The sequence below is a fragment of the Kogia breviceps genome, unplaced genomic scaffold (assembly GCF_026419965.1).
Source record: "Kogia breviceps isolate mKogBre1 unplaced genomic scaffold, mKogBre1 haplotype 1 scaffold_239, whole genome shotgun sequence".
Classification (NCBI taxonomy): Eukaryota; Metazoa; Chordata; class Mammalia; order Artiodactyla; family Physeteridae; genus Kogia; species Kogia breviceps.
Window position 1 is genome coordinate 65212 of NW_026711678.1, and position 14957 is coordinate 80168.

Genomic DNA, 14957 nt, shown 5'->3' on the forward strand with positions numbered 1-14957 from the left:
ACGGGACCCCGACCCTGGTGGCCGGCAAGGCGCGGGGGCGGCGGCCCTGGCCCCCGATGCCTCTCCCGCCCCCGGCCGTGGCGCAACGGCGGAGGGAGGGCTTGTCCCGCAGGCAGCCGTGCACAGACACACCGGCAGACAGGTGGCTGCGCCGGAGCCGGCTGGCCGCCGCTGGCGGCGGCCAAGTGCGGGCCGAGCGGCTCGCGGGCCGCACGGACGGCCCGCGGGCCTGCGGCGCAGTCTGGGTCCGGGCCAGCCACCCCCGGAGCGTCACGTGGGCCGCCGGCCACCGGGGCCGCCTTTCTGGCCGCCTGGCCGGCCAGGGGGGCGGGCAGTGCCCCCTCCAGAGCGCGCTGTGGTGGGAGGGGCCGGAGGAGACGGGGCCTGCAGAGGCGCCCGGACGTGCGGGCGGGGGTGGGCGGCGCGGGGAAAGGGGTGGAGGCAGGGGGTGGGGGGTGGGGGGTGGGGGGTGGGGTGGGGTTGGGCGAGGGGTGCGGGGGGCGTGGGGGCGTGGCGCGGAGGCGGCCTCAGCCGCGGGCTACTAAAAGGGAAGGCAGGCGGGGCGGGAGGCAAAAAGCCTACAGCACCCGGTATTCCCAGGCGGTCTCCCATCCAAGTACTAACCAGGCCCGACCCTGCTTAGCTTCCGAGATCAGACGAGATCGGGCGCGTTCAGGGTGGTATGGCCGTAGACGGGGGCGAGGGCCGCGGGCTGCCTCTTGAGGAGCCGCTTCGCCGGCGCCGGCGCCTCCCCGACAGCCCGACGGCCCGTCCGCCCCGGCAGGGCCCCGCCGCCCGCCCAGCCGGGGGGATGCAGGCCTCGGGTACCGCGGGGTGGAGGAGGGGCGGGTGGGGTGTGGGCGACCTCCCGGCCCAGGCCGGGCGGGAACCCAGCAAACCCTTCGGCGCTTGGCGCCCCGCCCCCCATCCCGCACGTCGCCCCCAGGAACGAGGCCCCGGAGGCTTCAGGGCCCGGGGCCGGCGGTCCGTTGTGCATTCCCCACCCCCACCCCCACCCCCCTGCCCCGCCCACGCGGCGCTAGGCGCAGCCCCACCGCAGCCCGGGCTGGCCATCCATCCGGCCCGACAGCAGTTGGCCCGAAGCCACTGGGAGCCACCGTGGAGTCGGCAAGGCCCCTTGGCGCCGTAGCACGGCCAGCCGCCGAGCACGGGACCCCGACCCTGGTGGCCGGCAAGGCGCGGGGGCGGCGGCCCTGGCCCCCGATGCCTCTCCCGCCCCCGGCCGTGGCGCAACGGCGGAGGGAGGGCTTGTCCCGCAGGCAGCCGTGCACAGACACACCGGCAGACAGGTGGCTGCGCCGGAGCCGGCTGGCCGCCGCTGGCGGCGGCCAAGTGCGGGCCGAGCGGCTCGCGGGCCGCACGGACGGCCCGCGGGCCTGCGGCGCAGTCTGGGTCCGGGCCAGCCACCCCCGGAGCGTCACGTGGGCCGCCGGCCACCGGGGCCGCCTTTCTGGCCGCCTGGCCGGCCAGGGGGGCGGGCAGTGCCCCCTCCAGAGCGCGCTGTGGTGGGAGGGGCCGGAGGAGACGGGGCCTGCAGAGGCGCCCGGACGTGCGGGCGGGGGTGGGCGGCGCGGGGAAAGGGGTGGAGGCAGGGGGTGGGGGGTGGGGGGTGGGGGGTGGGGTGGGGTGGGGTTGGGCGAGGGGTGCGGGGGGCGTGGGGGCTTGGCGCGGAGGCGGCCTCGGCCGCGGGCTACTAAAAGGGAAGGCAGGCGGGGCGGGAGGCAAAAAGCCTACAGCACCCGGTATTCCCAGGCGGTCTCCCATCCAAGTACTAACCAGGCCCGACCCTGCTTAGCTTCCGAGATCAGACGAGATCGGGCGCGTTCAGGGTGGTATGGCCGTAGACGGGGGCGAGGGCCGCGGGCTGCCTCTTGAGGAGCCGCTTCGCCGGCGCCGGCGCCTCCCCGACAGCCCGACGGCCCGTCCGCCCCGGCAGGGCCCCGCCGCCCGCCCAGCCGGGGGGATGCAGGCCTCGGGTACCGCGGGGTGGAGGAGGGGCGGGTGGGGTGTGGGCGACCTCCCGGCCCAGGCCGGGCGGGAACCCAGCAAACCCTTCGGCGCTTGGCGCCCCGCCCCCCATCCCGCACGTCGCCCCCAGGAACGAGGCCCCGGAGGCGTCAGGGCCCGGGGCCGGCGGTCCGTTGTGCATTCCCCACCCCCACCCCCCTGCCCCGCCCACGCGGCGCTAGGCGCAGCCCCACCGCAGCCCGGGCTGGCCATCCATCCGGCCCGACAGCAGTTGGCCCGAAGCCACTGGGAGCCACCGTGGAGTCGGCAAGGCCCCTTGGCGCCGTAGCACGGCCAGCCGCCGAGCACGGGACCCCGACCCTGGTGGCCGGCAAGGCGCGGGGGCGGCGGCCCTGGCCCCCGATGCCTCTCCCGCCCCCGGCCGTGGCGCAACGGCGGAGGGAGGGCTTGTCCCGCAGGCAGCCGTGCACAGACACACCGGCAGACAGGTGGCTGCGCCGGAGCCGGCTGGCCGCCGCTGGCGGCGGCCAAGTGCGGGCCGAGCGGCTCGCGGGCCGCACGGACGGCCCGCGGGCCTGCGGCGCAGTCTGGGTCCGGGCCAGCCACCCCCGGAGCGTCACGTGGGCCGCCGGCCACCGGGGCCGCCTTTCTGGCCGCCTGGCCGGCCAGGGGGGCGGGCAGTGCCCCCTCCAGAGCGCGCTGTGGTGGGAGGGGCCGGAGGAGACGGGGCCTGCAGAGGCGCCCGGACGTGCGGGCGGGGGTGGGCGGCGCGGGGAAAGGGGTGGAGGCAGGGGGTGGGGGGTGGGGGGTGGGGGGTGGGGTGGGGTTGGGCGAGGGGTGCGGGGGGCGTGGGGGCGTGGCGCGGAGGCGGCCTCGGCCGCGGGCTACTAAAAGGGAAGGCAGGCGGGGCGGGAGGCAAAAAGCCTACAGCACCCGGTATTCCCAGGCGGTCTCCCATCCAAGTACTAACCAGGCCCGACCCTGCTTAGCTTCCGAGATCAGACGAGATCGGGCGCGTTCAGGGTGGTATGGCCGTAGACGGGGGCGAGGGCCGCGGGCTGCCTCTTGAGGAGCCGCTTCGCCGGCGCCGGCGCCTCCCCGACAGCCCGACGGCCCGTCCGCCCCGCAGGGCCCCGCCGCCCGCCCAGCCGGGGGGATGCAGGCCTCGGGTACCGCGGGGTGGAGGAGGGCCGGGTGGGGTGTGGGCGACCTCCCGGCCCAGGCCGGGCGGGAACCCAGCAAACCCTTCGGCGCTTGGCGCCCCGCCCCCCATCCCGCACGTCGCCCCCAGGAACGAGGCCCCGGAGGCTTCAGGGCCCGGGGCCGGCGGTCCGTTGTGCATTCCCCACCCCCACCCCCCTGCCCCGCCCACGCGGCGCTAGGCGCAGCCCCACCGCAGCCCGGGCTGGCCATCCATCCGGCCCGACAGCAGTTGGCCCGAAGCCACTGGGAGCCACCGTGGAGTCGGCAAGGCCCCTTGGCGCCGTAGCACGGCCAGCCGCCGAGCACGGGACCCCGACCCTGGTGGCCGGCAAGGCGCGGGGGCGGCGGCCCTGGCCCCCGATGCCTCTCCCGCCCCCGGCCGTGGCGCAACGGCGGAGGGAGGGCTTGTCCCGCAGGCAGCCGTGCACAGACACACCGGCAGACAGGTGGCTGCGCCGGAGCCGGCTGGCCGCCGCTGGCGGCGGCCAAGTGCGGGCCGAGCGGCTCGCGGGCCGCACGGACGGCCCGCGGGCCTGCGGCGCAGTCTGGGTCCGGGCCAGCCACCCCCGGAGCGTCACGTGGGCCGCCGGCCACCGGGGCCGCCTTTCTGGCCGCCTGGCCGGCCAGGGGGGCGGGCAGTGCCCCCTCCAGAGCGCGCTGTGGTGGGAGGGGCCGGAGGAGACGGGGCCTGCAGAGGCGCCCGGACGTGCGGGCGGGGGTGGGCGGCGCGGGGAAAGGGGTGGAGGCAGGGGGTGGGGGGTGGGGTGGGGTTGGGCGAGGGGTGCGGGGGGCGTGGGGGCGTGGCGCGGAGGCGGCCTCGGCCGCGGGCTACTAAAAGGGAAGGCAGGCGGGGCGGGAGGCAAAAAGCCTACAGCACCCGGTATTCCCAGGCGGTCTCCCATCCAAGTACTAACCAGGCCCGACCCTGCTTAGCTTCCGAGATCAGACGAGATCGGGCGCGTTCAGGGTGGTATGGCCGTAGACGGGGGCGAGGGCCGCGGGCTGCCTCTTGAGGAGCCGCTTCGCCGGCGCCGGCGCCTCCCCGACAGCCCGACGGCCCGTCCGCCCCGGCAGGGCCCCGCCGCCCGCCCAGCCGGGGGGATGCAGGCCTCGGGTACCGCGGGGTGGAGGAGGGCCGGGTGGGGTGTGGGCGACCTCCCGGCCCAGGCCGGGCGGGAACCCAGCAAACCCTTCGGCGCTTGGCGCCCCGCCCCCCATCCCGCACGTCGCCCCCAGGAACGAGGCCCCGGAGGCTTCAGGGCCCGGGGCCGGCGGTCCGTTGTGCATTCCCCACCCCCACCCCCCTGCCCCGCCCACGCAGCGCTAGGCGCAGCCCCACCGCAGCCCGGGCTGGCCATCCATCCGGCCCGACAGCAGTTGGCCCGAAGCCACTGGGAGCCACCGTGGAGTCGGCAAGGCCCCTTGGCGCCGTAGCACGGCCAGCCGCCGAGCACGGGACCCCGACCCTGGTGGCCGGCAAGGCGCGGGGGCGGCGGCCCTGGCCCCCGATGCCTCTCCCGCCCCCGGCCGTGGCGCAACGGCGGAGGGAGAGCTTGTCCCGCAGGCAGCCGTGCACAGACACACCGGCAGACAGGTGGCTGCGCCGGAGCCGGCTGGCCGCCGCTGGCGGCGGCCAAGTGCGGGCCGAGCGGCTCGCGGGCCGCACGGACGGCCCGCGGGCCTGCGGCGCAGTCTGGGTCCGGGCCAGCCACCCCCGGAGCGTCACGTGGGCCGCCGGCCACCGGGGCCGCCTTTCTGGCCGCCTGGCCGGCCAGGGGGGCGGGCAGTGCCCCCTCCAGAGCGCGCTGTGGTGGGAGGGGCCGGAGGAGACGGGGCCTGCAGAGGCGCCCGGACGTGCGGGCGGGGGTGGGCGGCGCGGGGAAAGGGGTGGAGGCAGGGGGTGGGGGGTGGGGTGGGGTTGGGCGAGGGGTGCGGGGGGCGTGGGGGCGTGGCGCGGAGGCGGCCTCGGCCGCGGGCTACTAAAAGGGAAGGCAGGCGGGGCGGGAGGCAAAAAGCCTACAGCACCCGGTATTCCCAGGCGGTCTCCCATCCAAGTACTAACCAGGCCCGACCCTGCTTAGCTTCCGAGATCAGACGAGATCGGGCGCGTTCAGGGTGGTATGGCCGTAGACGGGGGCGAGGGCCGCGGGCTGCCTCTTGAGGAGCCGCTTCGCCGGCGCCGGCGCCTCCCCGACAGCCCGACGGCCCGTCCGCCCCGGCAGGGCCCCGCCGCCCGCCCAGCCGGGGGGATGCAGGCCTCGGGTACCGCGGGGTGGAGGAGGGCCGGGTGGGGTGTGGGCGACCTCCCGGCCCAGGCCGGGCGGGAACCCAGCAAACCCTTCGGCGCTTGGCGCCCCGCCCCCCATCCCGCACGTCGCCCCCAGGAACGAGGCCCCGGAGGCTTCAGGGCCCGGGGCCGGCGGTCCGTTGTGCATTCCCCACCCCCACCCCCCTGCCCCGCCCACGCGGCGCTAGGCGCAGCCCCACCGCAGCCCGGGCTGGCCATCCATCCGGCCCGACAGCAGTTGGCCCGAAGCCACTGGGAGCCACCGTGGAGTCGGCAAGGCCCCTTGGCGCCGTAGCACGGCCAGCCGCCGAGCACGGGACCCCGACCCTGGTGGCCGGCAAGGCGCGGGGGCGGCGGCCCTGGCCCCCGATGCCTCTCCCGCCCCCGGCCGTGGCGCAACGGCGGAGGGAGGGCTTGTCCCGCAGGCAGCCGTGCACAGACACACCGGCAGACAGGTGGCTGCGCCGGAGCCGGCTGGCCGCCGCTGGCGGCGGCCAAGTGCGGGCCGAGCGGCTCGCGGGCCGCACGGAAGGCCCGCGGGCCTGCGGCGCAGTCTGGGTCCGGGCCAGCCACCCCCGGAGCGTCACGTGGGCCGCCGGCCACCGGGGCCGCCTTTCTGGCCGCCTGGCCGGCCAGGGGGGCGGGCAGTGCCCCCTCCAGAGCGCGCTGTGGTGGGAGGGGCCGGAGGAGACGGGGCCTGCAGAGGCGCCCGGACGTGCGGGCGGGGGTGGGCGGCGCGGGGAAAGGGGTGGAGGCAGGGGGTGGGGGGTGGGGGGTGGGGTGGGGTTGGGCGAGGGGTGCCGGGGGCGTGGGGGCGTGGCGCGGAGGCGGCCTCGGCCGCGGGCTACTAAAAGGGAAGGCAGGCGGGGCGGGAGGCAAAAAGCCTACAGCACCCGGTATTCCCAGGCGGTCTCCCATCCAAGTACTAACCAGGCCCGACCGTGCTTAGCTTCCGAGATCAAACGAAATCGGGCGCCTTCAGGGTGGTATGGCCGTAGACGGGGGCGAGGGCCGCGGGCTCCCTCTTGAGGAGCCGCTTCGCCGGCGCCGGCGCCTCCCCGACAGCCCGACGGCCCGTCCGCCCCGGCAGGGCCCCGCCGCCCGCCCAGCCGGGGGGATGCAGGCCTCGGGTACCGCGGGGTGGAGAAGGGCCGGGTGGGGTGTGGGCGACCTCCCGGCCCAGGCCGGGCGGGAACCCAGCAAACCCTTCGGCGCTTGGCGCCCCGCCCCCCATCCCGCACGTCGCCCCCAGGAACGAGGCCCCGGAGGCTTCAGGGCCCGGGGCCGGCGGTCTGTTGTGCATTCCCCACCCCCACCCCCCTGCCCCGCCCACGCGGCGCTAGGCGCAGCCCCACCGCAGCCCGGGCTGGCCATCCATAAGGCCCGACAGCAGTTGGCCCGAAGCCACTGGGAGCCACCGTGGAGTCGGCAAGGCCCCTTGGCGCCGTAGCACGGCCAGCCGCCGAGCACGGGACCCCGACCCTGGTGGCCGGCAAGGCGCGGGGGCGGCGGCCCTGGCCCCCGATGCCTCTCCCGCCCCCGGCCGTGGCGCAACGGCGGAGGGGGGGCTTGTCCCGCAGGCAGCCGTGCACAGACACACCGGCAGACAGGTGGCTGCGCCGGAGCCGGCTGGCCGCCGGTGGCGGCGGCCAAGTGCGGGCCGAGCGGCTCGCGGGCCGCACGGACGGCCCGCGGGCCTGCGGCGCAGTCTGGGTCCGGGCCAGCCACCCCCGGAGCGTCACGTGGGCCGCCGGCAACCGGGGCCGCCTTTCTGGCCGCCTGGCCGGCCAGGGGGGCGGGCAGTGCCCCCTCCAGAGCGCGCTGTGGTGGGAGGGGCCGGAGGAGACGGGGCCTGCAGAGGCGCCCGGACGTGCGGGCGGGGGTGGGCGGCGCGGGGAAAGGGGTGGAGGCAGGGGGTGGGGGGTGGGGGGTGGGAGGTGGGGGGTGGGGGTGGGGGGTGGGGTTGGTCGAGGGGTGCGGGGGGCGTGGGGGCGTGGCGCGGAGGCGGCCTCGGCCGCGGGCTACTAAAAGGGAAGGCAGGCGGGGCGGGAGGCAAAAAGCCTACAGCACCCGGTATTCCCAGGCGGTCTCCCATCCAAGTACTAACCAGGCCCGACCCTGCTTAGCTTCCGAGATCAGACGAGATCGGGCGCGTTCAGGGTGGTATGGCCGTAGACGGGGGCGAGGGCCGCGGGCTGCCTCTTGAGGAGCCGCTTCGCCGGCGCCGGCGCCTCCCCGACAGCCCGACGGCCCGTCCGCCCCGGCAGGGCCCCGCCGCCCGCCCAGCCGGGGGGATGCAGGCCTCGGGTACCGCGGGGTGGAGGAGGGCCGGGTGGGGTGTGGGCGACCTCCCGGCCCAGGCCGGGCGGGAACCCAGCAAACCCTTCGGCGCTTGGCGCCCCGCCCCCCATCCCGCACGTCGCCCCCAGGAACGAGGCCCCGGAGGCTTCAGGGCCCGGGGCCGGCGGTCCGTTGTGCATTCCCCACCCCCACCCCCCTGCCCCGCCCACGCGGCGCTAGGCGCAGCCCCACCGCAGCCCGGGCTGGCCATCCATCCGGCCCGACAGCAGTTGGCCCGAAGCCACTGGGAGCCACCGTGGAGTCGGCAAGGCCCCTTGGCGCCGTAGCACGGCCAGCCGCCGAGCACGGGACCCCGACCCTGGTGGCCGGCAAGGCGCGGGGGCGGCGGCCCTGGCCCCCGATGCCTCTCCCGCCCCCGGCCGTGGCGCAACGGCGGAGGGAGGGCTTGTCCCGCAGGCAGCCGTGCACAGACACACCGGCAGACAGGTGGCTGCGCCGGAGCCGGCTGGCCGCCGCTGGCGGCGGCCAAGTGCGGGCCGAGCGGCTCGCGGGCCGCACGGACGGCCCGCGGGCCTGCGGCGCAGTCTGGGTCCGGGCCAGCCACCCCCGGAGCGTCACGTGGGCCGCCGGCCACCGGGGCCGCCTTTCTGGCCGCCTGGCCGGCCAGGGGGGCGGGCAGTGCCCCCTCCAGAGCGCGCTGTGGTGGGAGGGGCCGGAGGAGACGGGGCCTGCAGAGGCGCCCGGACGTGCGGGCGGGGGTGGGCGGCGCGGGGAAAGGGGTGGAGGCAGGGGGTGGGGGGTGGGGGGTGGGGGGTGGGTTGGGGTTGGGCGAGGGGTGCTGGGGGCGTGGGGGCGTGGCGCGGAGGCGGCCTCGGCCGCGGGCTACTAAAAGGGAAGGCAGGCGGGGCGGGAGGCAAAAAGCCTACAGCACCCGGTATTCCCAGGCGGTCTCCCATCCAAGTACTAACCAGGCCCGACCCTGCTTAGCTTCCGAGATCAGACGAGATCGGGCGCGTTCAGGGTGGTATGGCCGTAGACGGGGGCGAGGGCCGCGGGCTGCCTCTTGAGGAGCCGCTTCGCCGGCGCCGGCGCCTCCCCGACAGCCCGACGGCCCGTCCGCCCCGCAGGGCCCCGCCGCCCGCCCAGCCGGGGGGATGCAGGCCTCGGGTACCGCGGGGTGGAGGAGGGCCGGGTGGGGTGTGGGCGACCTCCCGGCCCAGGCCGGGCGGGAACCCAGCAAACCCTTCGGCGCTTGGCGCCCCGCCCCCCATCCCGCACGTCGCCCCCAGGAACGAGGCCCCGGAGGCTTCAGGGCCCGGGGCCGGCGGTCCGTTGTGCATTCCCCACCCCCACCCCCCTGCCCCGCCCACGCGGCGCTAGGCGCAGCCCCACCGCAGCCCGGGCTGGCCATCCATCCGGCCCGACAGCAGTTGGCCCGAAGCCACTGGGAGCCACCGTGGAGTCGGCAAGGCCCCTTGGCGCCGTAGCACGGCCAGCCGCCGAGCACGGGACCCCGACCCTGGTGGCCGGCAAGGCGCGGGGGCGGCGGCCCTGGCCCCCGATGCCTCTCCCGCCCCCGGCCGTGGCGCAACGGCGGAGGGAGGGCTTGTCCCGCAGGCAGCCGTGCACAGACACACCGGCAGACAGGTGGCTGCGCCGGAGCCGGCTGGCCGCCGCTGGCGGCGGCCAAGTGCGGGCCGAGCGGCTCGCGGGCCGCACGGACGGCCCGCGGGCCTGCGGCGCAGTCTGGGTCCGGGCCAGCCACCCCCGGAGCGTCACGTGGGCCGCCGGCCACCGGGGCCGCCTTTCTGGCCGCCTGGCCGGCCAGGGGGGCGGGCAGTGCCCCCTCCAGAGCGCGCTGTGGTGGGAGGGGCCGGAGGAGACGGGGCCTGCAGAGGCGCCCGGACGTGCGGGCGGGGGTGGGCGGCGCGGGGAAAGGGGTGGAGGCAGGGGGTGGGGGGTGGGGTGGGGTTGGGCGAGGGGTGCGGGGGGCGTGGGGGCGTGGCGCGGAGGCGGCCTCGGCCGCGGGCTACTAAAAGGGAAGGCAGGCGGGGCGGGAGGCAAAAAGCCTACAGCACCCGGTATTCCCAGGCGGTCTCCCATCCAAGTACTAACCAGGCCCGACCCTGCTTAGCTTCCGAGATCAGACGAGATCGGGCGCGTTCAGGGTGGTATGGCCGTAGACGGGGGCGAGGGCCGCGGGCTGCCTCTTGAGGAGCCGCTTCGCCGGCGCCGGCGCCTCCCCGACAGCCCGACGGCCCGTCCGCCCCGGCAGGGCCCCGCCGCCCGCCCAGCCGGGGGGATGCAGGCCTCGGGTACCGCGGGGTGGAGGAGGGCCGGGTGGGGTGTGGGCGACCTCCCGGCCCAGGCCGGGCGGGAACCCAGCAAACCCTTCGGCGCTTGGCGCCCCGCCCCCCATCCCGCACGTCGCCCCCAGGAACGAGGCCCCGGAGGCTTCAGGGCCCGGGGCCGGCGGTCCGTTGTGCATTCCCCACCCCCACCCCCCTGCCCCGCCCACGCGGCGCTAGGCGCAGCCCCACCGCAGCCCGGGCTGGCCATCCATCCGGCCCGACAGCAGTTGGCCCGAAGCCACTGGGAGCCACCGTGGAGTCGGCAAGGCCCCTTGGCGCCGTAGCACGGCCAGCCGCCGAGCACGGGACCCCGACCCTGGTGGCCGGCAAGGCGCGGGGGCGGCGGCCCTGGCCCCCGATGCCTCTCCCGCCCCCGGCCGTGGCGCAACGGCGGAGGGAGAGCTTGTCCCGCAGGCAGCCGTGCACAGACACACCGGCAGACAGGTGGCTGCGCCGGAGCCGGCTGGCCGCCGCTGGCGGCGGCCAAGTGCGGGCCGAGCGGCTCGCGGGCCGCACGGACGGCCCGCGGGCCTGCGGCGCAGTCTGGGTCCGGGCCAGCCACCCCCGGAGCGTCACGTGGGCCGCCGGCCACCGGGGCCGCCTTTCTGGCCGCCTGGCCGGCCAGGGGGGCGGGCAGTGCCCCCTCCAGAGCGCGCTGTGGTGGGAGGGGCCGGAGGAGACGGGGCCTGCAGAGGCGCCCGGACGTGCGGGCGGGGGTGGGCGGCGCGGGGAAAGGGGTGGAGGCAGGGGGTGGGGGGTGGGGTGGGGTTGGGCGAGGGGTGCGGGGGGCGTGGGGGCGTGGCGCGGAGGCGGCCTCGGCCGCGGGCTACTAAAAGGGAAGGCAGGCGGGGCGGGAGGCAAAAAGCCTACAGCACCCGGTATTCCCAGGCGGTCTCCCATCCAAGTACTAACCAGGCCCGACCGTGCTTAGCTTCCGAGATCAAACGAAATCGGGCGCCTTCAGGGTGGTATGGCCGTAGACGGGGGCGAGGGCCGCGGGCTCCCTCTTGAGGAGCCGCTTCGCCGGCGCCGGCGCCTCCCCGACAGCCCGACGGCCCGTCCGCCCCGGCAGGGCCCCGCCGCCCGCCCAGCCGGGGGGATGCAGGCCTCGGGTACCGCGGGGTGGAGAAGGGCCGGGTGGGGTGTGGGCGACCTCCCGGCCCAGGCCGGGCGGGAACCCAGCAAACCCTTCGGCGCTTGGCGCCCCGCCCCCCATCCCGCACGTCGCCCCCAGGAACGAGGCCCCGGAGGCTTCAGGGCCCGGCGCCGGCGGTCTGTTGTGCATTCCCCACCCCCAACCCCCTGCCCCGCCCACGCGGCGCTAGGCGCAGCCCCACCGCAGCCCGGGCTGGCCATCCATAAGGCCCGACAGCAGTTGGCCCGAAGCCACTGGGAGCCACCGTGGAGTCGGCAAGGCCCCTTGGCGCCGTAGCACGGCCAGCCGCCGAGCACGGGACCCCGACCCTGGTGGCCGGCAAGGCGCGGGGGCGGCGGCCCTGGCCCCCGATGCCTCTCCCGCCCCCGGCCGTGGCGCAACGGCGGAGGGGGGGCTTGTCCCGCAGGCAGCCGTGCACAGACACACCGGCAGACAGGTGGCTGCGCCGGAGCCGGCTGGCCGCCGGTGGCGGCGGCCAAGTGCGGGCCGAGCGGCTCGCGGGCCGCACGGACGGCCCGCGGGCCTGCGGCGCAGTCTGGGTCCGGGCCAGCCACCCCCGGAGCGTCACGTGGGCCGCCGGCCACCGGGGCCGCCTTTCTGGCCGCCTGGCCGGCCAGGGGGGCGGGCAGTGCCCCCTCCAGAGCGCGCTGTGGTGGGAGGGGCCGGAGGAGACGGGGCCTGCAGAGGCGCCCGGACGTGCGGGCGGGGGTGGGCGGCGCGGGGAAAGGGGTGGAGGCAGGGGGTGGGGGGTAGGGGGTGGGAGGTGGGGGGTGGGGGTGGGGGGTGGGGTTGGTCGAGGGGTGCGGGGGGCGTGGGGGCGTGGCGCGGAGGCGGCCTCGGCCGCGGGCTACTAAAAGGGAAGGCAGGCGGGGCGGGAGGCAAAAAGCCTACAGCACCCGGTATTCCCAGGCGGTCTCCCATCCAAGTACTAACCAGGCCCGACCCTGCTTAGCTTCCGAGATCAGACGAGATCGGGCGCGTTCAGGGTGGTATGGCCGTAGACGGGGGCGAGGGCCGCGGGCTGCCTCTTGAGGAGCCGCTTCGCCGGCGCCGGCGCCTCCCCGACAGCCCGACGGCCCGTCCGCCCCGGCAGGGCCCCGCCGCCCGCCCAGCCGGGGGGATGCAGGCCTCGGGTACCGCGGGGTGGAGGAGGGCCGGGTGGGGTGTGGGCGACCTCCCGGCCCAGGCCGGGCGGGAACCCAGCAAACCCTTCGGCGCTTGGCGCCCCGCCCCCCATCCCGCACGTCGCCCCCAGGAACGAGGCCCCGGAGGCTTCAGGGCCCGGGGCCGGCGGTCCGTTGTGCATTCCCCACCCCCACCCCCCTGCCCCGCCCACGCGGCGCTAGGCGCAGCCCCACCGCAGCCCGGGCTGGCCATCCATCCGGCCCGACAGCAGTTGGCCCGAAGCCACTGGGAGCCACCGTGGAGTCGGCAAGGCCCCTTGGCGCCGTAGCACGGCCAGCCGCCGAGCACGGGACCCCGACCCTGGTGGCCGGCAAGGCGCGGGGGCGGCGGCCCTGGCCCCCGATGCCTCTCCCGCCCCCGGCCGTGGCGCAACGGCGGAGGGAGGGCTTGTCCCGCAGGCAGCCGTGCACAGACACACCGGCAGACAGGTGGCTGCGCCGGAGCCGGCTGGCCGCCGCTGGCGGCGGCCAAGTGCGGGCCGAGCGGCTCGCGGGCCGCACGGACGGCCCGCGGGCCTGCGGCGCAGTCTGGGTCCGGGCCAGCCACCCCCGGAGCGTCACGTGGGCCGCCGGCCACCGGGGCCGCCTTTCTGGCCGCCTGGCCGGCCAGGGGGGCGGGCAGTGGCCCCTCCAGAGCGCGCTGTGGTGGGAGGGGCCGGAGGAGACGGGGCCTGCAGAGGCGCCCGGACGTGCGGGCGGGGGTGGGCGGCGCGGGGAAAGGGGTGGAGGCAGGGGGTGGGGGGTGGGGTGGGGTTGGGCGAGGGGTGCGGGGGGCGTGGGGGCGTGGCGCGGAGGCGGCCTCGGCCGCGGGCTACTAAAAGGGAAGGCAGGCGGGGCGGGAGGCAAAAAGCCTACAGCACCCGGTATTCCCAGGCGGTCTCCCATCCAAGTACTAACCAGGCCCGACGCTGCTTACCTTCCGAGATCAGACGAGATCGGGCGCGTTCAGGGTGGTATGGCCGTAGACGGGGGCGAGGGCCGCGGGCTGCCTCTTGAGGAGCCGCTTCGCCGGCGCCGGCGCCTCCCCGACAGCCCGACGGCCCGTCCGCCCCGGCAGGGCCCCGCCGCCCGCCCAGCCGGGGGGATGCAGGCCTCGGGTACCGCGGGGTGGAGGAGGGCCGGGTGGGGTGTGGGCGACCTCCCGGCCCAGGCCGGGCGGGAACCCAGCAAACCCTTCGGCGCTTGGCGCCCCGCCCCCCATCCCGCACGTCGCCCCCAGGAACGAGGCCCCGGAGGCTTCAGGGCCCGGGGCCGGCGGTCCGTTGTGCATTCCCCACCCCCACCCCCCTGCCCCGCCCACGCGGCGCTAGGCGCAGCCCCACCGCAGCCCGGGCTGGCCATCCATCCGGCCCGACAGCAGTTGGCCCGAAGCCACTGGGAGCCACCGTGGAGTCGGCAAGGCCCCTTGGCGCCGTAGCACGGCCAGCCGCCGAGCACGGGACCCCGACCCTGGTGGCCGGCAAGGCGCGGGGGCGGCGGCCCTGGCCCCCGATGCCTCTCCCGCCCCCGGCCGTGGCGCAACGGCGGAGGGAGGGCTTGTCCCGCAGGCAGCCGTGCACAGACACACCGGCAGACAGGTGGCTGCGCCGGAGCCGGCTGGCCGCCGCTGGCGGCGGCCAAGTGCGGGCCGAGCGGCTCGCGGGCCGCACGGACGGCCCGCGGGCCTGCGGCGCAGTCTGGGTCCGGGCCAGCCACCCCCGGAGCGTCACGTGAGCCGCCGGCCACCGGGGCCGCCTTTCTGGCCGCCTGGCCGGCCAGGGGGGCGGGCAGTGCCCCCTCCAGAGCGCGCTGTGGTGGGAGGGGCCGGAGGAGACGGGGCCTGCAGAGGCGCCCGGACGTGCGGGCGGGGGTGGGCGGCGCGGGGAAAGGGGTGGAGGCAGGGGGTGGGGGGTGGGGGGTGGGGGGTGGGGTGAGGTTGGGCGAGGGGTGCGGGGGGCGTGGGGGTGTGGCGCGGAGGCGGCCTCGGCCGCGGGCTACTAAAAGGGAAGGCAGGCGGGGCGGGAGGCAAAAAGCCTACAGCACCCGGTATTCCCAGGCGGTCTCCCATCCAAGTACTAACCAGGCCCGACCCTGCTTAGCTTCCGAGATCAGACGAGATCGGGCGCGTTCAGGGTGGTATGGCCGTAGACGGGGGCGAGGGCCGCGGGCTGCCTCTTGAGGAGCCGCTTCGCCGGCGCCGGCGCCTCCCCGACAGCCCGACGGCCCGTCCGCCCCGGCAGGGACCCGCCGCCCGCCCAGCCGGGGGGATGCAGGCCTCGGGTACCGCGGGGTGGAGGAGGGCCGGGTGGGGTGTGGGCGACCTCCCGGCCCAGGCCGGGCGGGAACCCAGCAAACCCTTCGGCGCTTGGCGCCCCGCCCCCCATCCCGCACGTCGCCCCCAGGAACGAGGCCCCGGAGGCTTCAGGGCCCGGGGCCGGCGGTCCGTTGTGCATTCCCCACCCCCACCCCCCTGCCCCGCCCACGCGGCGCTAGGCGCAGCCCCACCG

General features: G+C 77.7%; 13 non-coding genes across 13 annotated transcripts; all 13 read right to left on the reverse strand.

Annotated features, from left to right (window-relative positions):
• Window positions 1–575: 575 nt before the first annotated feature.
• LOC131749572 (5S ribosomal RNA) lies at window positions 576–694 on the reverse strand. Its single transcript, XR_009333629.1, has one exon. It is a non-coding gene; the product is annotated as a 5S ribosomal RNA (ribosomal RNA).
• Window positions 695–1748: 1054 nt separating this feature from the next.
• On the reverse strand, window positions 1749–1867 carry LOC131749573 (5S ribosomal RNA). The gene has a single exon (XR_009333630.1). It is a non-coding gene; the product is annotated as a 5S ribosomal RNA (ribosomal RNA).
• Window positions 1868–2910: 1043 nt separating this feature from the next.
• LOC131749574 (5S ribosomal RNA) lies at window positions 2911–3029 on the reverse strand. The gene has a single exon (XR_009333631.1). It is a non-coding gene; the product is annotated as a 5S ribosomal RNA (ribosomal RNA).
• A 1028-nt stretch (window positions 3030–4057) lies between these two features.
• Window positions 4058–4176, reverse strand: LOC131749575 (5S ribosomal RNA). Its single transcript, XR_009333632.1, has one exon. It is a non-coding gene; the product is annotated as a 5S ribosomal RNA (ribosomal RNA).
• A 1029-nt stretch (window positions 4177–5205) lies between these two features.
• LOC131749576 (5S ribosomal RNA) lies at window positions 5206–5324 on the reverse strand. The gene has a single exon (XR_009333633.1). It is a non-coding gene; the product is annotated as a 5S ribosomal RNA (ribosomal RNA).
• A 1036-nt stretch (window positions 5325–6360) lies between these two features.
• LOC131749534 (5S ribosomal RNA) lies at window positions 6361–6479 on the reverse strand. Its single transcript, XR_009333591.1, has one exon. It is a non-coding gene; the product is annotated as a 5S ribosomal RNA (ribosomal RNA).
• A 1058-nt stretch (window positions 6480–7537) lies between these two features.
• LOC131749578 (5S ribosomal RNA) lies at window positions 7538–7656 on the reverse strand. The gene has a single exon (XR_009333635.1). It is a non-coding gene; the product is annotated as a 5S ribosomal RNA (ribosomal RNA).
• A 1043-nt stretch (window positions 7657–8699) lies between these two features.
• LOC131749579 (5S ribosomal RNA) lies at window positions 8700–8818 on the reverse strand. Its single transcript, XR_009333636.1, has one exon. It is a non-coding gene; the product is annotated as a 5S ribosomal RNA (ribosomal RNA).
• Window positions 8819–9846: 1028 nt separating this feature from the next.
• LOC131749580 (5S ribosomal RNA) lies at window positions 9847–9965 on the reverse strand. The gene has a single exon (XR_009333637.1). It is a non-coding gene; the product is annotated as a 5S ribosomal RNA (ribosomal RNA).
• Window positions 9966–10994: 1029 nt separating this feature from the next.
• Window positions 10995–11113, reverse strand: LOC131749535 (5S ribosomal RNA). The gene has a single exon (XR_009333592.1). It is a non-coding gene; the product is annotated as a 5S ribosomal RNA (ribosomal RNA).
• Window positions 11114–12171: 1058 nt separating this feature from the next.
• On the reverse strand, window positions 12172–12290 carry LOC131749581 (5S ribosomal RNA). Its single transcript, XR_009333638.1, has one exon. It is a non-coding gene; the product is annotated as a 5S ribosomal RNA (ribosomal RNA).
• Window positions 12291–13319: 1029 nt separating this feature from the next.
• LOC131749529 (5S ribosomal RNA) lies at window positions 13320–13438 on the reverse strand. The gene has a single exon (XR_009333586.1). It is a non-coding gene; the product is annotated as a 5S ribosomal RNA (ribosomal RNA).
• Window positions 13439–14481: 1043 nt separating this feature from the next.
• On the reverse strand, window positions 14482–14600 carry LOC131749582 (5S ribosomal RNA). Its single transcript, XR_009333639.1, has one exon. It is a non-coding gene; the product is annotated as a 5S ribosomal RNA (ribosomal RNA).
• Between the last annotated feature and the right edge of the window lie 357 nt (window positions 14601–14957).